A 12,683-nucleotide genomic window follows, 5' to 3' on the forward strand; every position below is an offset into this window, starting at 1 on the left:
CAGGGCAAGTCCTTACAGACATGACACCAGAGTATGTCATTGCCCACTACAGGCTCAAAAGGACAGCCATCCTCCGCACCCTGACCACCATTGTCCACAGGCTGACGGTACCAACATCCCTCAGCAGACAAAGCTGCTGGCTGTGCTGCACGTGTCGGACCCTAGGACCCTCCAACCAACAACCGCTATAGTCGGAGGAGTCTCACAGCCAGCCCAAAACAAGTTTCACACAACGGTCGTGGATGACATCATCAGCCTGGTACCCCACTATCTATACTTCCTCCACACTGCGCAGCAACAGCGGGAGACCAAGCAAGGCATCTACGCCATAGCTGGCTTTCCGCACGTGTGAGGGGGCAATTGAATGCACACATGTCCTACTTGTGCCCCCTGGCAACACTGCACACAATAACCACGACAGAAATCACACACATTCCATCAATCTGCAGGCAATAGTGGACCTCCCGGGAATCTCCACCAACTTCGACGCCAACCACCCAGGCAGTGTGCATGATTCCCACATCTTCCGACAGTCCATCATCAACCAGCGCTACCAAGATGGCACCCATGGAAATGCATTGCTCGTTGGCAAGTACCAAATGAACACACCACACACCTTGACTCCATAATCAGGTAAAGCACGCCACTGGGAATGCACACATAACCAACTCACATACAACATGCCAAACAACATGCCCGCCCACCAGACACAACTGCACAACTCACTGTGGGAACCTGGGCCAGCCATGTACATAAGCCATCAATGGCATGGCACCTCAGCCACACAACAGCAGATTGTGGGGAGAGGTGGGGACCAGGCATGTGCGAAGGAGGCAAGTGGCCGATGAATTAGAATGTACTCGATGCACGTGCGGCGTGGATGTGATGGCCAAACAGCAGTTTACAGACCACACACATATCCATGTCGACATACACCGCTGGTGTTTGGAGTGCATAAGACAGTGGACACAACCATGTCACCACAGCCAGTGGGGAGGATTGTGGAACTGTAGCATGTTACGTTCCCCCGTTCCGGCTCCTCACCCACGCACACAAAGCCCTACACAACCAAGGCCCAGGATACCTCAACAGCCGCCTCAACTTCTACGCTCCCAAACGCCAGCTTCGATCGACCAGCCACGCCCTCGCCGCCGTCCCCGCATCCGAAGAGCCACCACAGGAGGAAGGTCCTTCTCCTACCTGGCCGCCAAGACCTGGAACTCCCTTCCGACCCACCTCCGCCTGACCCAAGACCACCTCGCCTTCAGGAAACAGCTCAAGACCTGGCTGGTCGAGCAAGCCCGAGGCCCAAGACCCTGGCAACCTGCTACGACCATCACGGCCTCCGCGAGCAAGGCCTGCAGTACTCCTTTCTCGTGACGTACTCTACCGGCTGACATAGCGGACTAGTAGGTCACACATTTGGAAGTGAGTCTTGATTACACTATGGCACAGTATGATGTTTATGGCTGACTTACAGTCACTATGCTCTATTCGATGGGCATAGCATTCCAACACCACGTGTCTGTGGGCCACTGCTGACTGCTGCCTCCAGCCTACACTGCGGTCAAGAAGGTCACACATTTGGAAGTGAGTCTTGATTTAGCAATGGCGGAGTTCATGTCATTGTACCGGCATACCGAAATGTTGGTGGAAACGAGGCTGTAGCATTCCACTCCTCCATTTGCTGCTTCCGACAGCTTATGCCCTCTGCATCATGCCCTGGAGGACACCTTCCACTGTGTGCCGCAACCCTCTGCGACATTCACCTCGGACATCGTTGAGGACACGCTCAGTCCGCGTGGCCCTGCATCAGTGCACCGCAAAGCACCCTCTTGTGGCGGGGTGCCTGTGTCGGCGGCTGTGCATCCGGGGCCACTAACTCTGTGCTGGTCGAGTCACGTACCCTATCTTCTGAGATATTGGATGGCCTCTGAGACGATGGCCTTGAGTCATCAACGCCATGTGTCTGTGGCCCTGTACTGTCCGCTGCCTCCGGCCTCAACTGCGGTACACCAGGGCTCACACATCAAATCCTGACCGGCCCGGAGGTCGCATCACCGCAGGAGGCACACGCCACCTCCGCCAGGATCACCTCCAACTGCCAGATGCCAGAGTCGAAACAGTCGTACTGGCAGACTGACAGAGTTGCTCACACCTGTCGTGGATGCCGCCATCTGCCTGATCCCCTGCTCAGCACTCCAGGTGCCACTAACTCAGTGCACCACGAGTCATCGTCCATTACTGTTTTGTTTTGGTTATGTGCTGTGGCGAGCTCACGCAGCAATGTTTCCTCAGGCAGTGTGGTAGACCTGGGACGATGTTGGAAATGCATCTCTTTGCTTCGGAATTAACGCAGCGCGGTGCAGCCAAATTGCTTGCGGCACTGTGAAGCGTTACTTCCTTGTAAATATGGCCCTGTGCCTTTTGCACCAACCAAATTTCACCGAACCCCTCTCTCCGATATCCTCTTCTTGATCTGTTAATTCATCAATGAATAGAGCCTCGAGGTCTAATGCTTAAACGACGAAGACTGTTTTAGATAAGCAAAGGCTTCGAAAACTGCTATTTCCATTTTAAAGCGAAACTACTAGTTGCAATCGCCGCTTGACTTTGTTTCCTGACAGACTTTGATGCCAAGATGCTACTCTGAATGAATTGAATTGAAGATTTGTATAGCGCAACTAAACCCAGAGGCATCAAGGCGCTTAAAGATGTTACAGCTGTTTGAACGGAGAGGAAAGTAGAGCAGTTACAAGTAGGCTTCAAGGAAGAGCCAGGTCTTAAGTGCTTTGCGGAAGAGCACGTGAGAAGCAAGACCCTTGAGGTCATCTGGAAGCGAGTTCCACATTCTCGGAGCGAGAGAGCAGAAGGCCCTTCCTCCCCATCTGGCCTTAAAGACTCGGGGGGCGGCTAGCAATTTTTTGTTGGCAGAGCGGAGAGCCCTACCAGGAGAGTAGTAGGACACCAGGGAACGGATGTCTTCGGGTCCAGTGCCATGCAAGGCACGGTGCGCGAGGCAAAGGACCTTGAAGTTGATTCTGGCCTGCATAGGGAGCCAGTAAAGATCCTTCCTGATGGAGGAGCCAGAGGAGCGTTTCGGGGCATCTACAACAAACCGTGCAGCTGCATTCTGCACTATCTGAAGGCGTTGGACCAAACCTTTGTTAGTGCCTGGATATAGTGCATTGCAGCAGTCCAGCCTGGAAGATATGAGAGCCACCGCAACCTGTTTTCGGGCTTCAAAAGATATTGGGTAATTTTTCTCAAGACCCTTAGGACACCACAGCAGGTGGAAACCGTCCTGCTAACTTGTTTGTCAAAAGAGAGGGTAGTGTCCAAGATAACACCCAGATTGTGGGCCGATGAGGCGGGCATGGGGCAGGTACCGAGAGCAGCGGGCCACCAGTCCATGGACCAGATCTCCTGTTTGCGAAAATAAGAACCTCGGTTTTCTCCCCGTTTAATTTGAGGAAGTTCTTAATCATCCAGCCTGCAACTGCCTCCATACAGTTCCTGAAATTAAGGGCAGTGATGTTAACTGATTGTGCAAGGGAGACCATGATCTGGGTGTCGTCGGCATAGGAAAGAACTTCCAGCCCGAACGACCTTACAAGCCTGGCGAGTGGGGCTACATAGATGTTAAAGAGCGTGGGGCTCAAGGATGAGCCCTGGGGGACCCCACACTGCACAGGCTTGACAGGGGAAAGGAAGTCACCCAACTTGACCCTTTGGTTTTGCTGATCAAGAAAAGATGTCAGGTGGCTAAGTGCTGATCCATTGACTCCCAACTCCATGAGGCGAGTAACCAAAATGGAGGGAGACAGGGTGTCAAATGCAGCAGTAAGGTCGAGCAGTACCAGCAGAGTAGTGTGGCCACCGTCGACCTTAGTGAGTATATTATTGACAACCACTGTGAGAGCCGACTCAGTGCTGTGGGCCTTCCGGAAGCTATGTTGGGAGGGATCCAGAGAACTGGAGCTATCCAGGAAGGCACTCAAATGATGGTTGAGGTGGGGGTCAAGCATCTTAGCGGGGGCCGGGAGAAAGGAGATGGGGCGGAAGTTCTTCAAAATCCCAGGACCTAGGGTAGCCTTCTTTAAAAGGGGCTTGACTATGGCCATTTTACAAGATGAGGGATAGATACCCTCGGAAATTGCCAAGTTCATAACCTCCAAAAGAGGGGGCAGCGTTACCTCCCTGCACTCCTTGAAGATTCTGAGTGGACAGGGATCCGAGGGGGATCCCGAATTAAGCTTGTCCAGAAGCATACTAAGTTGCTCAAGAGTGAGGAGAGGGAACTTGGAAAAGTTACTGCAGGAATCATGGACCTGTCTTTCCCAGGGGGGTGGCACAAGCAAGAGGGAGCTCTCAAGGTCAAGATTGAGGGTTTCTAGAGCTGTGTGGATGTCCATAATCTTTGTGTGGACAAAAGTGGAAATCTGATCACACAGTTCTTGGGTAGCCACTATAGGATCAGGTGACTGGGGGAGAGACAGGAGGTCGACAATTTTAAACAATTCCCTGAGGGAGCTAAGTGATGTAATCAACTTAGCGAAGTAGGCTTTCGTTTCCCCCAGCACCGCAGCTTTATATCCCTTAAGTAAACATTTATGTTTATCTTTCTCTTTAGGGTCCAAATGTGCTCTCCACTGTCTTTCCTGATTCCTACACCCCTGTCTAAGCAGTCTAAGGGAGTCTGAAAACCAGGGACCGAAGGCCGGTGTCTTGCAGAATAATGTTGTTTGAGCGGCGCAAGAATATCCACGGCGCTTGCCAAAGAGTTAGACAGGTCAAGGGCGGCTGCGTCCATATCCTCCCTAAGGAGGGGCCTAAGATTAGCCATCAAAGGTCCAAGCGTTTCATTATTCCGCCCCCGAAAATTCCTCCTCAGTTCCCACTTATTGTGGTCCAACGGGGACATAGCAGGGTGGGGAGGCGCGAATTCAAGGGGGACGGCCAGATGGTCCGACCAGGACAGGGGGACATATGCGCTAGGGGGCTTATTTACAAGGCTCTTGCACCACTTTTGCGTCATTTTTTTACATGGGAAAAGTGACGCAAAAGTGGCGCAAGGGGCTTGTAAATCTGCCCGTAAGTGTTGTTTTTCTGCCATGCCACCGCCTCAAACCAGCGTATCTTGTCCACTCCTTCATCTGTGATATCACTCCCCCAGTGCTGCATATTCTGTCCCCTCCTCCTGTTATATCACTTCCCAAGGCCTTTATATCCTGCCCCCCTGTAAAGTTGATGAGGCTGCACGCTCAAGTTGATAGAAATATATGTTTTATTAGATAGAATGGACAAGATATGTCTATTCAACAAGCCTGGGTCAAACAGGCATCACTGGAATCCCGAATACCGTGGTGTTCCGTGGTGTTCCAGATTCCAGATGACACGTGAGATACCACACATCCCCCTTCGTAAACACTTTAACAAATATACTATCAATAAGACTAATAAAAGAAAATGTTAACAATTTACACAAAAAGGAAAAAAGAAACAATTAAAACTAATATAACAACAATGCACAGAACAAATTTGTGTTATTAAACATAAATGTTTCTTGACAAATGTAGGGCAAGATTGTACTGTTTATGTCAATTGTTAACATAATAGTCTTTGTACCACACCGGACGTTGGCGTGGTCTTTGCACATGTTGGTTAAGTGGAGTTGATGGAGCAAGAATTCGCACGTTACGCGGCTTGCTCGTACTCATGAACCTCGAATAACTTATAACCATGTAATTCAACCTGTTAGTCTTACTAATTTCCCTGTATTCTGAAATTTGGGGTGTCCTAGAGACGCTTGCATATGTGTTTACTAACTCAATAACGATTGTTCCTAAAATGGCCGCTGCTTGGCAGATTTTCTTTCTGCGCATGCGTTAGTCACACTCACGTGACGTGACGTACTTGCAGTTCTGGTGGGAAACTTTGCGCTTGCGCACTTGCTTTTAAGATGGCTGTCTGTATTCTCACATGGTGAAGCGTGCCTAAATGTTTTATGTTGTTGTCTGTCTGCACTACAACACTCACGCATTAGTATATTATAAGTAAAGGGGTATAGAGTAGCTATTCATGGTATACAGTGAATTCATTTATTTCTGTGTTTTAATTTGTTTTCGCTTACTTTTCATGTACCACGTTCTTGAGGGTTTGCAAGACGCACATGAATCCATCTTGAAAAGCTCTATTGCGCATGTCACCCTGGCAGAGGGAAGACAACCTTGACCAGTGGAGCACAGCCAGCTGGCAGCCACAGTCAAGATGCTCCTGAGAACGTGATCTGCGACCCAGCAGGATGGAGCTGAACTGTACTGCAATTGATACAATTGTTATGTTTTCATTGTATTCTGTAGAGCAGTGTTTCCCAAACTGTGGTCCGCGGACCCCCAGGGGTCCGTGACACATTCCCAGGGGGTCCGTAGGCAACAGTTTTAAACGCACAGAAACATTTCTTTATAATTAGCAGCTTTCAAGCAACAATAAAAAGAATGCCAGTGATTAATGTACATGCTGGAGAGTGAGGAGAGTTTTGTTCAGTGGCAGCTTTGATTTAACTAATGTAGCACAGAGGGTTAATGTGCCTACTGCAAAGAACGTGTAACATGCATCTTAAAAAGCAGCATTTTATGTGCCTAGGTTCGTGGTCACTGCTTTTGTCACAGAGATTAGTTTATTACTGTGCACTTCATAAGTGACAATCGTAATCTAGCAGAGGGACCTATAAACTGTCATCAAAGAGCTGCTTGCAAACTGCATGGTACCAGTTAGTAACTTATATTTTGTCCCAGTTATTCATTATCCTGATGCTGCTAAAAAGATATATTTGGATGGAAATACATTTTTAATGTTAAAGTCAATGCAAGCCTCTGTGTTATGCTCTGAATCCTGAGTTTGTGCTTTTCCAGACCAAGCACTCTTTAAACATTTTATATGCATACTGATTTACATATATGATTCAATGTCTCTATATGTGTGCTCTGACATCCTACAATGGTATGAGAGATGCTACAAAACAAATGAAATACATGTGACAGAGGGGCTATTACTTCAATATAAAATACTAAGGGCCAGATGTACGATCTGTTTTTATATGCGCGAACGGGTTCACGAATGCAAAAACCTATTGGGCCATGTACATAGCCTATTTCGCGAGTTGCAATTTATTTGCGACTCTCTAAATAGGTTTTGCAACTTGCTATTTGGAAGGGGCATTCCCTTCCAAATAGCGAATCTCAAAACCATGTACAAATGTTTTGCGTTCGCAAAACAGTCACAATTACCACCTACTTCAAGTAGATGGTAATGCATTCGCCAATGCGAGTGGCAAATTGCAAGTCGCTAAATGAAATGTACAGCAGTTTGTTTAACACTGTTTGGGATTCCCAATGGGGTCGCAAATTGCGAGGTTCCTTAATATTAATGAGCCTCTCGCAATTTGCAAGCCTATTGGGAATGCCCCTTCCCAAATGCATGCAAAATTATTTTTTAAGGTCAGGCAGTGGTCCCAGGGACCTCTGCCTGCCCTTAGAAAATGAAACCAAAATGTTTCAGTTTCTTTTTTTTTTAAATTCATGGTAAATAGGCTGCATTTTTTTTTAAACTGCTTTATTTAAAAGCAGTCCGAGACATGTTGACCTGCAGAGCCCAGCAGGCCACCATCCCTGGGAGGGCTGGCATTCCCAATAGGCTTGCAAATTGCGAGAGGCTCATTAATATTAAGGAACCTCGCAATTTGCGACCCCATTGGGAATCCCAAACAGTGTTAAACAAACTGCTGTACATTTCATTTAGCGACTTGCAATTTGCCACTCGCAATGTGTCGCCAATTGCGAGGCGCTAAATGAAATGGTCGTACATCTAGCCCCAAAATCCTTAGTACTTTGAGTATTTGTTTTGTGTGCACACGTGTGTATTTTTTTTAGAATAACTGTTTTAAACCCTTGGCCGCGGCGGTAATTCCGCCGCGGCGCTAAGGGGAGGGGGGCCGCACGGCGCCGCCATGCTCGTGACGGAACCACTCCATCACGAGCCGCGGTGGCGCTGTGCTTGTGACGGAATGGTTCCGTCACGGCCCCGCCCACTCACTAGAACGCACCGTGCAGGCGCGAAATCAGCACCGCGCAGGCGCGGCGGCCGGGCCGTGATTGAACCATTCCATCACCAGCACAGCCCCACCGTGGCTCGTGACGGAATGGTTCCGTCACGAGCGTGCAAGGGGTTAATGTTTGAAATTTAACTCATACAAATTGCTAGGGGGTCCCCGGCTTCCAGTGGTGACTCAATGGGTGTCCTCAGGAGTCAAAAGTTTGGGAACCACTGCTGTAGAGTATCTCATGGGAACCCCAAATTTGCTAGGCGGTCCCAGAAAATGCAAATGCAGGCTTGAAGAGAGTTAATGTGATTGGTGTGTTGACCTATCCTACGTGGGGACCAATCGAAATTGGGGATTTTGACACTTGCAACATTTGGGGGGTGGTACACTGACCCGAAAACAGTATAACTAGCCTAGATTTAGCTAGAGAAATTGTCCGACTTGTCCGAATAGCTGACCTGTCACTGACCCAACGCACTCAATAGGTGACTTGATACAGAGCGCTGTGGAGCACTCTGTCCAAAATATACCATAGATTCAAGAGGTTTTACTAAACCTTAAGTGCTGGCGGAGCACTTTGCTGGGGAGTTCGATAACCCAATCGGGGTTCTGGCCGATAGCTGCAGAGAGGGTGGAGCGCAGGCGTTGCTTCCAAACTGCGGGTGCTGGTCGTGCCTTGGTGGTCCTGTCCTGATCCTAATCTGGTTTTCCTGTCCTGTCCTGGGGTGTCCATTCTGCACCTGCTGTCCCATTGATGACTGTCCTTCCTTGGGGTTTTCCTGTCCTTGACTGATCCGTGGCCAGGGTTGGTCTTCACACCATTCTAGGTAAATATATAGTGCTGAAACTCTATACTGCACCTTCTATTTTCTGTCTTTTGCTTTAATAAAGACACACCTTTGCGCATATTTGATTTTCCATGCTTTCGCAAAGCTACTGAATAAAAGCTCATACGTTATTGCTGTTTTTTTTAGCATGTTCCTATGTTACCCTTCCTCTAAGTACAACTCTTCATACCGTTTATGAAATATAGATGTGGTTTATAATCTTCCCTTTTCGAGTGGATTGAAGTAAAGTTCCTAGAACTATAGCGTGTTCCAATTTTTACCCTTCCTATAGATGTATAGGATTTCCCAAACTCTTATCCAAACCTTGAAGTACTTCCCCGTAGTGAAATTCTAGTACGTGCATAAATTTGCCCATTTTTAGGTATACTTTCTTAAGTTCTATTCCTTAAATCTGTTTAGCATTTCTCATGTCCTTATCTTCCTATAGACTCATAAATGGTTGCCCTGATTTACTTTCTCTATGGATATGTGCTTTTTGTTATCTTGATTATTGATTGCCTTTTGGTTGTAAACTTGATGATTTCGGAATCTGAACTTTAGATAAAATCTTTAAAACTTCCCAGTAGTCTGTGGTCATTTAATGAAAGTATAAAAGAGTATATGTTGGTATTTTTGTTTTGCATCTTTCTCCACAGCTAGCTCCCTGATCCATTGTGGTCCTTAGGTACCCGTAACGGTGGAATGGTAAGTCGGGTACAGTAGAGATAATAGGAAAGGAATCAGGGTTACTGGTAGTAGAGTGTAAGGTCACCCGATTGATATATATGATAAAATTGGAAAAATATATGGGCCCGGTACGTGTATGGTGAAATTATTGGCCGGGTGACCTGCGATCTCTATCAGTAATTTTCTGGTAGCAGAGGATGGTTAAGGACTAGTTAAAGTTAGGTAGGACTAGTTAAGGTAGTTAGATAGATTGAATGCTGCTATAAAGATTTTGCTGCTAAATTGTGAATATTTTACTCCTGAAATTGATCGATCACGTGAAATGTTTTTTACTTGCTTTGAAAATTATGAAATGTTTTAAATTGTTTTTCTTACTGTTATATTGATTTATGTATTAACCCACTCGTTAGTCAATGTTACGTGTTTGTTTGGAATCCCCGGGGAATTGAATAAGCGGGTGGTAAGAAGAATCCACGCCGTAGTGAGGTCACTTACTAGAGGAAAATTAGTGCAGGTTAGGCAGAACTGGAAGCGCTAATTAGTGTTTTCTGAATATATGTTTGAATAAATGATAGCAACGAGTTCGCTGGCAAAACTTCTATTGTGATATAACCTAGAAAGGGTCACACCGGAAGGAGTAGCAGGTTCATCGAAGCTTGAGTGACAGCAAAGGGGTTCGCTAGTGAAACTTTAGACTTAGTATATATCCCGAAAAGAAGTGGATGAGTCAAAGAAGTAGCAGGTTCCCTCATGCTTGAGTGAAGGGTAGGCAGAAGAGATCTATCCGTAGTAAATGAAAAGTAGACAGAAGAGGTTTACTTGCAGTAAAACGTATCTTTCCTTTCTAGACACTCGAGTACAGTGGCGAATGTGTTTTCGTTGTTAAATAACTAAAAGCACTTGCACTTTAAAAGAGAAATCAAGTTTCCGTTACCTTGTGAGGGAGGGAGTCAGTTGCGGAGCTGCTCTGACGTCACTCTGTGCCGCGCTGGTATTGGTCGAAACAGCGGGTGTGTAGCGGAGCTGAAATTGTAAAGGAGGGTTGAGCGCCGAAAGCGTGAGAACCTGTCTCGCGAAAAGCAGCGCACCCATTGGTCGAAATTTTTTGAACGCGTGCATTCTATTGGTTGCACGAAAATAAAAGGCGCATTCGGATTGGGAGTGATTTGTAAACAAAGTCGCTCGCAAAAATCGTATGTGGCACACGTATAGACCGAATACTAGACCTGATCCACGACATTTAGGGTTTGAAAGCGATCAGTGGAAAGGGCATAACACTAGCATTATGTACGGGAACAAGAGAAAATTGTCCCTTGTAAATAAGGTGAAGAATTATTTCAAAAAGGACAAACCTATCAAAACTAGAGAAGGTGTTGTCATACCGCCACCTAATACCCCTGCATCGTTCATGATGTTTGATAAAGGGTACCACTCATGTGTATGGTTGGAAAATTGGGCGAAATACACAAAAGACGATGGAATTTTGGCTTTTCTGTTAGAAGGTACATTTAATGGTAGAATTCTATTTAATTTGAGAACCCAAATGAATGACTTACATCCCAGACCTAGATTAACGCAGTACGAAGCATTAGAGGAATGGGAGATCGAGGCTTTTGAGAGAGACAAGCCCCGATTGGACAAGGGGTTAACAAAATTTTATCCGAAGTTAAAACAAGAGACCCGTGATAAAAAGATGAAACAGTGGAGGCAAAATATGATTGTGGAAGGATTGTTTCCAATGATGCCAATGGGTGGTCCTGGGGGAGAGAAAAAGACAGAAAAATGCAAATATTGGGTGCCCCTCGGGGATTCGGATGATGAGTTATTAGATGACATGTTTATGAAAAGTCCGCCTCCTTATAATGAAGGACCCAGATTATCTAGTGTAGGGGATACCTCCCAACGTCCCCCGTGTCAGGAAGGGAGTGGATCTGGAAACCCAAGAGATAGCTGTCAAATACCTTCCTATAGCGAGGGCCTAGGACTTATAGGTGCCGGAGACACCTGTCTAAGACCACCATTTAGTGGGGAATCAAGATATTCAGGTGAAAGAGATTTTGGTTCAAGACCTCCTTATGAGGGAGGACCGAGAGCCTTAAATACAGGAAGCTGTTTCCCAAAACATAATTATGGTGAAGGACCAAGTATGACGCATCCAACTGCCCCAACTTTAAGTCCGCAAATAGTACCTGAAATAAGCCTGGAAAGAATGCTGCAGGAAAAAGAGCGAGAGGATCTAGCCAAACAGAGAACTGAAATAATTCAGAAACTCTCCCAGTTAAATACAAGCCCGAAGCCTTGACAATCCCAGTAACTATTGGACCCGTTGTTCCTTTGTATGGGGATTGACAAGTGAGTCCACAAGCCCCAATTATTACCCCGACTGTAGTACAGCCCCCAAGAGAGCCCTTAATTGTAGATGATCAGACGAGTGAATGTGAATCTGAAGCTTCTTTAATGGATTTACCAATTAGGAACTCGGGAAGGAGTTTGCAGAAGAGACATAATCCTTTCAATACGAGAGAGATTCAAATGGAATCGACTTCGGGTACCAAGAGTGTCACATTGGTAACTCCTGAAGAGATTAAGAGATGGAGTCGAGAATTAGAGAGACAAACTCCTCAGACAAAACCATTGGATATTTACAAATTGAGAATTGAAATGGAAGAACTGACAGCTGGAAATGTGGGGTTAGACAGATTAAATACCTTTTCCGAGGAAGAGCTGCTGTTTATCTGCAAGAGTCTTACCCGTAATACCAAAGTGCTCCATGAGAAACTAACAGACACTGCAGCTGGTATGAGAATAGACATTTCAAAATCAAAGCCATTACAAAAACCCTACAGAGCAGATTTCTCAGACAAGGATCTGGAGAATATGAATGTGTCAGGAAAGAAGGTTCAGATCAAAGAATTGTTGACTGTGTTGCAAAAATGGGGAGATGTAGACAAATGGAAAGCCAGGTGGGCAAAGAAAAAGGAAGAGGTTAGGTCCAAACAGACGACTTCTGAGTTTGCTTTAAGGGAAGCAGACAAGCCAGAACAGTTATACCCTATGCGAGAAGTGCC

Source organism: Lissotriton helveticus, chromosome 5_1 (genome assembly GCF_964261635.1).
Source record: "Lissotriton helveticus chromosome 5_1, aLisHel1.1, whole genome shotgun sequence".
Classification (NCBI taxonomy): Eukaryota; Metazoa; Chordata; class Amphibia; order Caudata; family Salamandridae; genus Lissotriton; species Lissotriton helveticus.